Raw genomic sequence first — 13,148 nt, 5'->3', positions numbered from 1 at the left:
TTAAAAGACAATGTGTACTTGCTTTTTCTAGCTTCTGGTGGTTTACCCACAATTCTTGGCATTCCTTGTTTTGCAGCTACAGGACTTAAATCTACCTCCACTGCCTCATGACTTTCTCTCCTGTGTGTCTTTGTCTCTCTCTTTTCCTCTTTTAAAGACACCAGTCTTATCAGGTTAAGGGCCCATCTAACTCCAGTATGACCTCATTTTAACTTAAATAATTAAATGTGCAATGACCCTATTTCCAAAAAAAGTCACATCCTGAAGTACTAAGTTTTAGGACTTCAAGATGTCTTTTTAGGGGACACAATTCAACCCATAACACTGAGCATAAAATTCTGATAAACAGTTTTTTAACCACTTTATTATTTTGAAAATAAAATCAATTTTTGTTCTTGCTTCCATTTTTACTCTTAAAAAAGTTAACTCTTGTTCTTGTTACTTATTTTTAGTTTGTCTACATTTTTCTCCTCTGGCCGCTTTTAATATTTTTTTTTTCTTCATTGCTATTCTTCAGTTTTTCAGTGGTTTATACAGGTGCAGATTTCTCCATGTTTTTACAACTCATGGTTGAATTGGCTTCCTGAGCCCAAGAATGATTATTGTATTAATTCAAGAAAATTCTCACCAGATATTATTTTGAATAATGCCTCTCTCTAGCTGTCTTCTTAATTCTTCTTCTTCTGTTAGATGGGTTTTTTGTTGTTGTTGTTAATTCATGGTTTAATGTGTCTTAAAAACTCTTTGTCTCTTTTCCATTATTATCTAAACTAGTGATCCAAGCCACTCTTGCCCAAAGCCAGTAAAGATTATTATGTTTCCATGGCAAACTGTGGCATCAGTGTTTATTTTTGCTCATGATGTGCACCTTCTTCATTATTTTTGGCCTGTAACAAATAACCTTAATTTCCTACCTATATACGAACACAAACACACACATACACACACAGTTTCTTTTTTAAAAATTTGTATTTATTTATTTTTAAAGAGTTTACTTACCTATCTGAGAGAGAAAGAGAGAGGGAACACAAAGGAGAGAGGGACAGAGGAAGAGGAAGAAGCAAGCTCCCCACCGAGCAGGGAGCCCAACATGGGGCTCAAACCCAGGATACTGAGATCATGACCCAAACTGAAGGCCGATGTTCAACCAACTGAGCCATCCAGAGATGCCCCAACTCACACAATTTCTTTTAATCTGATGTTTTAATGGAACTATATGGAAGGGGTTTCTACACATTTACACATTTTCTCTGCCATATTAAAAAATAGAAGTTCAGGACTCAAAAAAGTATGCGTTTAATGTTGAGTTTAGTTAAATATGAAGAAAAAATCCATATTTTTACTCTAACAGAGACTAGAAGATATCTGTGAATAATGATAAAATATATATTATTTTTCAACAAGATATCAAAACGTGGTATAAAAAATACAATGGACAGGAATGAATTAGATCTATTTTTTCCATCAAAATGACAACTTTGATACAAGAAATCTTCACATGGCAAAACATTGAAAATTTCAGAAATAAACCACTATCAAAATATTTAATTAAGTAAAGCATAAAACAATCATGTTCCTATTCTACTTCAGAAAATATTTTTGTTTTATTTTCTAAAACTAGTCTCTGAGTCTTTATATTATTTGCTTCTTTTTCTATTTGCTAGTATTCTCCATTTTTGCTGAATTGTTGGAAACTATATATAGACACCCAAATATGCATCAAATTTACAAATAGAAGAATATTTTATAACTTTGAATGAAATACTGTTAAATATAATTGCATTTGGAATCATCTTTGGCTTCTAGGCTAGCAGTTTTCCTGTTCCTTTCCATTCTAAATGACTTAAAAATAAATTCTATTAAGTGTGGGAAAGTGGGACAGCTTTTTCCACAGCATACTTTAAGTGACAGTGGTACAGGATACAGATGGTTCTTTCATTTTTCATTGTCAGTAAGATCAGATAAGACTCTATGAATCGATCAATTGATTGTGTTATAAAATTACTGACTTGTTTTTTCTGTTCAGTACTATCTAGGCTTTGAAGTTTCTAACTGTTGGGGAGCAAAATACTTACTGTATTTTTCTTGCAAATTAGAATTGTTCTGTGATTTGTTTTAAAACTATGCATTGAGAGAAATACATTGCAAAATCCAGAATACACACTTTAAAACAGTAAAGTCTGCTTTGATGATTGTGAGTTGTTGTCAGAAAGAAAGAAAGAAATTCTTAAAGTTTGGATTATTCTTTTCTGTACTTATTTTTCATGTCAGTTATAGAATAATTACAAAGTACATCTGTGCTAATTTATTACTGATTGAGATGCTTCTACGGAATGTACAAAGTTCAGAAAAAGCATAAAAATACATACATCACAGTTATTAATAACATATAAAAAGGGTATTTTTATCTTTAAGTTGAATTGCTAACATTAGCACTTGGAAGAATAAGAAATAAAATCTTTTTTTTAGTGCTTCTAATATATATTCTGATAATTTCAAAGCTAAAAATAATTTATTGGTATTATTGAACATGTTCATTGAACTACACAGATTTAGGGCAGTGTAATCAATTTACTTGAATAATTCAGCTTCATTCTGAGAACTTTGAACTGAATTTTTATTGCTGATATTTATAACTTGATTTTTGCTGAAATGGTTTCCTATCATTTTCTTTAAATCAGTAGGAGTTGAGTAGGAAAGATTAAAAATGTCTTCTAAAATTGTTTTTAAAATGTAAATAATTGGTGAATTTGGACTCTCTATACATAGATAATCTGAAGTATTTTCACTGTCTTGATTGGCTGTATTGCCATAAATGAAACACTCATGTCTTTTTTTTTTTTTTGGTGGTTTTCATTTTTCTATTTTAAAGTAATGTCAGAAATTTTCTTTTATTTAAAAAGATAACCTTTTATTATTGCAGAAGTCGTAAATATGTACTGCACAAATTCATGGCATTTAGACAAACAAAAGTAAAGTATGAGAAAATATTATATTCTCACTATCCACGAATTGTATCTGCTGCTATTTTAGTGTATATTTATATATGTGTATATTTACACGCAAACCACCTAGAGGCACAACAAACATATGACTCCAATCATTTTTTAATAAACTTTAGTTTTATAATAGCTTTAGATTAGAGAAAAATTACATAGATACTATGTCGATTTTGTAATCTTGATTTTTCAATCATTAATCTCAATCTTTTCATTTCAGTAAATTATCATTTCATCTAATATATAGACAATATTAACAATATTAACATTTCCTGAAGTCTGTATACAGTCCCAGACAAGGCACTGTTACCAATTGTTATTCCCTTAAATAGAATGTAATCTAATAAAGCTCCCTTCTCGTAAGGAGCCCAAGCCAGCTTTCCCACAGAATATTCTACCTTCTAGATTTGTGTACTTGCTTCATTTGCCTTTTTTTTTGTTTGATTCCTCTTGATTCATTTTTCTTTGACATTCCATAGTGTAGCATGAATAAAACAACTGTTCTGGAGTCAGAAAACCTGAGTTTTTCTTCTGAGTTTCTTGATAACAATGTGATATTTAGACAGTCACTTAACCTTTCCGAACCTCAATCTTTCATCTGTCTTTAAGAGAATATCTTACTGGATTAGAAAGTCTTTATAATTTTTCTGACTTTGAAATTGCATCCCTATATAGAAATAACTCAATCTGTGCATATATTATAATAAGTTTTAGAATTACTTATTCAAGAGAAACATTTTTATCCAACTGACATTTTGGTTATAATAAAAATAGGTGTTGGGATGCCTCGGTGGCTCAGTTGGCTAAGCCACTGCCTTCGGCTCAGGTCATGATCCCAGGGTCCTGGGATGCAGTCCCGCATGGGGGGTCCTTGCTCGGCAGGGAGCCTGCTTCTCTCTCTGCCTCTGCCTGCCTGTCTGCCTGCTTCTGTGTTCTCTCTCTCTCTCTCTCTCTGGCAAATAAATAAAATCTTTAAAAAAATAAAAATAGGTATTGATCACTACAATTGAATTATCAGTTAAATTTATAATAATCATTAAAATTATACTAAATTATTTTTGATAACATATTTATATGAATTTATTATTGTTTTGTTATTTATTTTGTTGTTTTGTTATTTACTAAAATGTTTGATTTTAAACAAAATGAATTGTTTTGATTTTAAACAAAATGATTTTAAACAAAAATATGAAAAAGTAACCTAGCCAACTAGTAAATATCTTTTATTAGTGTCCATTAAGAATGAATTTTAACATAAGGATAGCAACACAAATGACATTTTATATTTTTGACATTCTTAAATAAAGAAATGGTTTTTGGTAAAATTCACTGTTTAAAATGCAATCTTTCATACTCTTCTATGAAATTCTGTTTTTACTAGACTATATAAACTATAGATAATATTTTAATAATATTCAGGACAAATTTGCATGCCAAGGTACCATATAAACATATAAACAGAGCAAGAACATATTTGACCAAATGGACCTTATAGAAGGACATTGTTAGTGTTTTAAATATATTTTTAGAAATTGTTATTAAAATAATTTTAAAGGTAAAGAAGATTTGCAAAAATAGTACAGAAAACTGACTTATCTTTCATTCAGCTTCCTCTAGTGTTAACATCTTACATAAATGGGGTACATTTATGAAAATGTTGACATTAATACTGGTTCAATACCATTAACTAAGCTACGGGTTCTATTCAGATTTCTAGTTTTTCCACAGTGTACTTTTCTCTTCTAATATCCAACCCCAAATACGACATTGCATTTAGTTGTCATGTCTTTAGTCCTCTCTATTCTGTGAAAGGTTGTTGGTTTTCTTTGTCTTTTACACCCTTGCCATTTTAAAGAATAGTGGTCAGGTACCTTCAGCTTGGGCTTGTCTGTTTTTTTCTCATGATTAGACTGAAGTTAAGGCTTTTGGAAAGAATTGTATTGCATCAGGTGGTAAATAATATCACATGGCTTATTAAAAGTAACATTGTACTTGATCATTTTGTTAAAGTTGTGTCCATCAAATCTCTCCATTGTAAAATTAATATTTTTCACTTTCACAGTCTAATGGTTTTGGTATCAGGGTAATGCAGGAGTCATAAAATAAGCTGGAAACTTTACAGTCTTTTCTATTTTCTCCAAGAAGTTGTGCAAAATTGATGCTATTTCTTTGTTAATGCTTGGTAGAATTTATCAATAAAATCACTTGTGCCTGGAGCTTTTTTGTTGTATCTCCCTACCCCCTGACCCCGGTGACCCTCAGTTTGTTTCAAGTTTCAAAAAATATTTTTTTCATGAAAGGTATTGTTAAGATAAACTAGTTAAAAAATGTTAAAAGAGGAAAGAGTAGAAGTTAAATTTTTGCATATGAAAAAAAATTAAAAAAATTAATCAATTTTGCAAGACTAAAGAATCATGGGGAGAAAACCCTGAATTCCATGCTTTGCTTTCTCCTCCTCTGGAATTCCGCTGTTCTCCTTGGTAAGTGAACTTGGTCTTGGCCAGATGTGTATCTTCTGGGGGAGGGACCTGTTGTATTGATTCTCAAGTGTCTTTGCCTGAAGGTGTAATTGCATTGCCCTTACCAGGGGCCGGGCTAAATAATCTGCTTGGGTTCGCTTTTGGGGGCTTTTGTTCCCTGAACAGTTTCCGTAGAGTTCCGGAGGCTGAGAATGAAAATGGCGGCCTCCTGATCTCCGGCCCAGAGAAACCAAGAGCTCTGGCCCAGAAGACCCGACAGCTCCAGGCCCCACTCCTCAGTGTGCCCTTGGAGAAAAGTGCTCAATCACTCCCCTCTCCCTGGCCTCTGGCCATGCTCTGAGCTCATTCAGCCTGTGACCAAGCATCTCTGTCTCTGGCACACAGCTCCACCTGGAGTCTCCAAACCCAGCAGATTCCTGTGCTCTTCCAGGGGGCTCTCCCTGGATCTTGTGGGGTCCTTGCTCACAGAGCAGTGGTCTGACTGTGCCATGGATTACAGTTTAAAGTATCCCTGAGTTGAGAGTTCACTTTTCGGCTTCATCTCTGTAGCCAGCTTCCCTGCTCTAATACCTGCAAGCTCTGTGACAGACAACCTTGAGCTTTCTGTGACCCCATGGGACCTGAGGCTATGCTGTCCCTGCGTGGGCTTCACCCCGTTTAGCCTCTGGAGTGATGACCCTCAGTAGAGCAGACTTTTAAAGGTTCTGATTTTGTGCTCTGTTATTCCACCACTTGCCAGGAGCAGGCCCCTCCCCCTGTGGTCTATCTTCCCGTTGCTTCGGATTCACTTCTCTGCAGGTCCTACCTTTCAGAAACTGTCCGATTTTCTGTTTCTAGAATTGCTGTTCTTCTCTTCAATCTCCTGTTGGATTTGTAGGTGTTCGGAATGGTTTGATAAACTATCTAGCTGATCTCCTGCTACCTGATGTCATCTCAGCCTGATATTTCTCTGCCATCTTGACTCCTCCCCAAACTATTTTATCTTTATTCTTCAGTTTGAATAATTTATATTGACCCATCTTCAAATTCACTGATTCTTAACTTGGCTGTTTTGTGATGTTTTGATTATATTTATTGCTTAATGAAGATATTCTACATCTCTTTTACTGAGCTCTTCATTTATAACATTTCTATTGAATTTTCTCATAATTTTTATCTCATCTGATTTTGTATATGTCTAACTTTCTCTCATATTCTTAAAAATATTAGCCATAGTTTATTTTAAGTAAACTTGGTAATACATTCAGATTGATATAACTTGGGAAGGCAAGTGGATGACTGTTCACAAACATAATATGTAAATTTTAAAGATTAAATTTATAAAGCTGCCTAAGTGAAGTAGTGTCCATTGGTTTCTAACCTAATTTAAGAATCAATAATATGCCCCCAATATTACAATCAATAAAGAGAGAAGAAATGATAAGATTATATGTTATATAATAGAATGGTGTTCAAAAAAGAAAAGCTGAACATTTACTTGTACTCTAATTTAGCTGGCTGAGCAGTAAATTTAATTATATTTTAACCCTGACTATGTTAGGAATTCCTTATGGCTTTCTATTGCTTTGAAAGGTACAATAAATTTCAAAGCTATGTGAGGCCAATTGGACACAGCATACTTTATATTTGACCTGTCTAATACTTTGTGGAGCAGTTTCAGGCACTGGCAATCCTAAAGTTAATTTCCTTACTCCTATTATTTACCCAAATATACATTCTGTTTCTCTTCATATCATTAATTTATTTATTATATTATTTATTTATTATATTTATTTATATTTATTATTATTATGAAACTTTGTTAAGTTTCAAAAATATCTGTTTAGTACATAAAATACACATACAGACATTTTCTATGCATGGTTGTAGACACTATATTGATAACAAAAAGCATATTGATAACACTGTATTGATAACATGAAACACCATACTGATAACAAAATAGAATCAAGTTGTGTCATCATGTTATTTATCATCTGGAAATGGACTCAAATAAATCAACAGAATTTATTTACTATGGATAAGGGTCACAATAGCTATAGCTAAGTATGTAAGCCTCTTCCCTCATTATTGAGCTTTGGCCTAAGCCAGTGGGCAAAACTGTTTTTTAATAAGTCACCAAGAATATATTTCTAGAAACCCAATGTGTTTAGCTTTTTATCACCTTGAATTCATTATTACACTCAAAATGCTCCATTATTTTCATCATTTTTTTTCTTATATTTGAACTGCTTCTGTAACCTTTCAGATTATATAGGTTTCTGACTAAAATACCTGTAGTGCATATAATAAAAATATTTAAACAATATTATAAGGTGTTTATCTGCATGTTGTGCACAAAGAGTTGTTGAGCTCAATCCTTCTACTTTTATTGTTCTTTTTTTCTCATTTTTTTCTTTTTGCCATTACATTAATTAATTTTGCTATTACATTAATACTGGCAAAGAAGAAATTTTAGAAGCTATAACTCTCTTTCACATGGCCTTAGTGCTAAGAAATGTCTTCAAGGACATACTGTGTGGAATGGCTTGATGATGATGATGATGATATTTGGTTAACATTCTTAACCCACAACCACATGGTCAATTAATCAGCAAAGAAGCAGGAACTAATATCCAATGGGAAAAAGACAGTCTCTTCAACAAATGATGTTGAGAAAACTGACAGCCACATGCAAAAGAATTAAACTGGACCACTTTTTTTTTTTTTTAAGATTTTATTTATTTATTTGACAGACAGATCACAAGTAGGCAGAGAGGCAGGCAGAGAGAGAGGAAGGGAAGCAGGCTCCCCGCTGAGCAGAGAGCCTGACGCGGGGCTCAAACTCAGGACCCTGAGACAATGACCTGAGCCAAAGGCAGAGGCTTCAACCCACTGAGCCACCCAGGCGCCCCCAAAACTGGACCACTTTCTTACACAAAGCACAAAAATAAATTTAAAATGGTTTTAAAGACTAAATGTGAGACTTGAAATCATAACAATCCTAGCTGAGAACATAGTCAGAAACCTCTTTGTCATTGGCCTTAGAACTTCTTTCTAGATATATCTCCTGTGGCAAGGAAAACAAAATCAAAAATAAAGTATTGAGACTTCATTAAAATGAAAAGCTTCTGCTCAGCAAAGGAAACAACCAACAAAAGTAAAAGGCAATCTACAGAACGGGAGAGGTTATTTTCAAATTACTTATCTGATGAAGGGTTAAACTCCAAAATATATAAAGAACTTAGAAAAATCAACAGCCCAAGAATGAATAATCCAATTAAAAGTCACCAGAAGATAGAATAGACATTTTTCTAAAGAAGACATCCAAATGGCTAACAGACACATGAAAAAATGTTCAACATCACTCATTATTGAGAAATTCAAATCAAAACTACAATGAGATATCACCTCACACCTGTCAAAATGACTAAAATCAACAACACAAAAAACAACAGGTATTGGCAAAGATGTGGAGAAAGAACTCCTTTGCACTGTTGGTGGAAATGAAAACTTGGACAGCCACTCTGGAAAACAATATGGAGTTTCCTCAAAGAGTTAAACATAGAACTAATGTATAATATAGCAATTGCACTACTAAGTATTTATCTTAAAAAAAAAAAGCCCAAAATACAAACAAACAAACAAACAAAAAACCCCACTCATTTAAAGGGATATATGCATCCTGATGTTTATAGCAGCATTATCTACAATAGCCAAATCATGGAAACAGCTCAAGTGACCACTGACTGAAGAATGGATAAAGAAGATGTGAGATATATATATATATATATATATATATATATATATATATATATAAAAAATATTTTGTTCTATTTCATATCCATTAATAAATCTTTGTATACAAATTAGAAAGTGTTTTAAATTCTAAATTTCTGTATGCTAAATTTTGTCTTTATATCATTTCTTTATATTTTCACAACTGATTCAGTATGACAAGTATTTTTTAGTTATAGAGTTTCATGTCATAAAATTGTGGCTCTTGAGTTTTATACACACACACACACACATATATGTGTGTGTGTGTGTGTGTGTGTGTATAAAACTCAACAATAAAAAGAATGAAATCTTGCCATTTGTCATGGATGAAGCTAGAGAGTTCTGTGCTTAGTGAAATAAGTCAGTCAGAGAAAGATAAATGCCATATGATTTCACTCATGTGGAATTTAAGAAACAAAACAAATGAACAAAGAGGAAAAAGAGAGAGAGAGAGAGGCTAGCCAAGAACAGATTCTTAACTATAGTGAACAAACTGATGGTTACCAAAAGGGAGGTGAGTGAGAGGTTGGGTTAAATAGGTGATGGGGATTAAGGAAGGCACTTGTGATGAGCACTGGTTGTTGCACAGAAGTGTTGAATCTTATATTGTACACCTGAAACTAATCTTACACTTTATATCAACTAACTGGAATTAAAATAAAAACTTTATTTAAAAAATAAATGAATAAAAATAAGAAATACAACCATGAAAAAAAAACTTCCTATATGCAAAACACTGTATTTGAGTATATGTTTAAACACTGCCCATTACTGTGGTGAGTGCTGTGAAATGTGTAAGCCTAATGATTCACAGACCTGTACCCCTGGGGCAAATAATACAGTATATGTTAATTTAAAAAAAAAAAAAACACTGCCCATTATTTGCTTACTTAAGACTATGCATTAGATCCTCACATCCTGAATTTTTAGGACATTTTAGTCTTTAAATATTTCCTTTCCAAAGAAGTTTGTGTAAATTCATGACTTTGCTGAGTATTATTTGATATTCAGTGTATCATGCTGACAAACACTATTATAGGCATTTATAGTTACAGATACATGAAAATAACTTGAAAGGTGGATCATAGAACCATTATTTTCATTGAACTGGGAGAAGAAAACTTGATTTGTGTATCACAGTGTTTCTCAAAATTTTGTTGTTTTGTCTGCTGGTTTGCTTTTTGCATTACATTTCCCCTGAAGAATCTTTCAAAATATTTATTTTCCTAATGTTACATCCCATAACATTTGAACATCACAAAATATTGTATATCTGCTTATGTAATGTGGACTTTAGTTTTTATACCCCCAAATCCAATTTTTGCCCATTTAAGATGATATTTCCTCTGTCTAGAATGCATAGTCTACAATATCATTTCATCATGGTGAATTTACAATATCTTTTGTTCTATTTCATTTCCATTAAGAAACCTTTGTATACAAACTAAAAAGTGTTTTAAATTCTAAATTTCTGTATGCTAAATTTTGTCTTTATATCATTTCTTTATATTTTCACAACCGATTCAGTATGACAAGTATTTTTTAGTTATATAGTTTAATGTCATAAAATTGTGGCTCTTGAGTATAAAGAGAATGCAAATGAAACATATATAGTTAACTTCTTCCCCTACAAAGTAGTTTGTGGTTCCTTGCATCCACAATTTGTGAAGAAATCAGTTATTTGACATGGAGATACATTATGCAAAAAAAGTAAGCTTCACGTGAATAGAGGTAGAGGAGATATTCAGTCAGTTCTGAAAAGTACAAAGAACAAGGACAGCAAGGTAACTTCGAGAATAGTCCTGTCATTGACACTCGCTATCACTCATTTTGCCGATATGAATATAGTGCATTTGGGAAAAGATATATTCTCGATATAATCTTAAAATTGTAATCATATGATCAGTACATCTGGAATATAACAGTCAAAATTAAACTGAACTTTGTCTGGATACTGCTGTTCTTATATGGCTCTGTCAAATGTCAGGCTTCCCTCTCCCTCACCAATTTCAAAAATGTTTCACCATGATTTCAAACAGTGAATCATCCCATCCTGTGCCAACCATCTGTTTTGTCTGCCCCCTCATCGACTCAAATTAGATGATGGAGGGCAGGGCAGGTTCTCAAGAGCAGCCATTAACACTAGAGGAAAGAAGGTTCTGGCAGCAGATTTTCCATTGGAAATTGTGGACCATGAAAACTGCCAAGAAGAAACTTACAGACAGCACAAAAAAGCAAAATAAAATTATGAATAAGAAAAGTGTGAGAAAAAGATGAAAAGATAAAAAGGTCAATTTATCAATAAAAATATACATTATAAAATGATATTGAGTAATTCTCAGATAGCAAGAGGAAAAAAGGGGGTGAAAACTGTATCTGAAAAAATAACAGTATTACAAATCTACATATGACAGAAAGTTATATGTCTTTACAAAAAATATTGCTATCTTCCTTATTTGAATGTGTTCTGTTGACTAGGATTCATATTTATGAAAAGAGGAGTAATAAAAATAATTTATTATCAAATCCTTTTGTATTATGAGCATGTTTGAAAAAAGGAGAAAACAATCCCATTGATTTATTGTCATGGGATAATAGACATGGTTTGGGAAAATTCTTCTAGATACCATCAAAGGACAAAATTTAGCAGACTGTGGTAACACCAATTCATTTTCCTGGTAAAAATATCCACATCCATTTTGTCTGAAAAAATGAATGTTCTTAAATCTGAACAGTGTGAAGAAACTAGATAAATATAGTGCTTTTTGCTTGTTTTTTGTTGTTGTTGCATGCAATAATTGTTAATTTAGCTTATTAAAGGTTTCTCAGAAGGAGTCAAATTTAAATAATATTTGCAATGTATTTTCTAAATAACATAAAATAGCTATTTCAAAAGTAAAACATATTACAGCAAAAAATAACCTCACTGAATAAACAAATGTTATCATGAGAAATCAATTAAAACTTCATAGAATTGTACATTCTTTAAGATTTTTTGGGGGGGTGATTTGTAAGATCACTTGATATTTATTTAATATGTTACTACTTTGTTAATTTAAAAAAAATCAAAATATACCAGAATTTTGACTTTATTGCCTTTTACTACCCTTAAAGAATCCTGGTAAAGATAACAGAAACCTCTATACTCATTCTATTGTCATGTTATGTAGTCTCCTTTTAAAAATGAATACTGAATCTGACTACTTCTTCTTCTTTTTTTTTTTTTTTTGAATCTGACTACTTCTTAACCATAGTCATGATTATCTAAATCCTCATCAACAACTCTGGCATCCTGAAATGTCCCCTTAACTGATCCTCCCCATGTCCTCTCTCATTCCTTTTAAGCTATTCTTTACAAAGATGACAGACTTATCTCTTAAAACTATAAATTAACTCATGGCTCTCCAAGCATCATCACTCTCCAGTGACTTCTCACCAAACTTAAAAAAAAAAATTTAAAGCTTTTCCCATGTCCTATGAGATCTACAGGATCCGTGTCTCTTTTCTACTCCTCTGTCCTGCACTTTGCTCTAACCACACTGGCCTTTTTGCATTTCTCATCTTAAGACCTTTGCCTTTCTTCTCCCTTCTGCTTAGAAATATTTTCTCTCAGACCTTTGCATAAGAAGCTCTAGCACCTTTTGTCAGATCCTGCTTAGATGTCCATTTCCAATTAAATCAATCAATCGATCAATCATCAGTTTTTCCTTGTCTGTCAAAAATAAGCCAGTTCTTTTCCAATTAGTTTCTTTCAGAAAATTCATTAATATTGGAAACTAGGCTACATGCTGATTTTGCTGGTTTAATTTTAGTTTCCATTGACAGAATTCAAGTGCCTTAAAGATAGGGAAACTCATTGTCTTATTTGTTTCTGTAGTCCCACATTTTTTTTTTTAAACATTTATTTATT

This window comes from Mustela erminea, chromosome 8 (genome assembly GCF_009829155.1).
Source record: "Mustela erminea isolate mMusErm1 chromosome 8, mMusErm1.Pri, whole genome shotgun sequence".
NCBI lineage: Eukaryota > Metazoa > Chordata > Mammalia > Carnivora > Mustelidae > Mustela > Mustela erminea.
Note: the sequence above shows the minus strand (reverse complement) of the source record.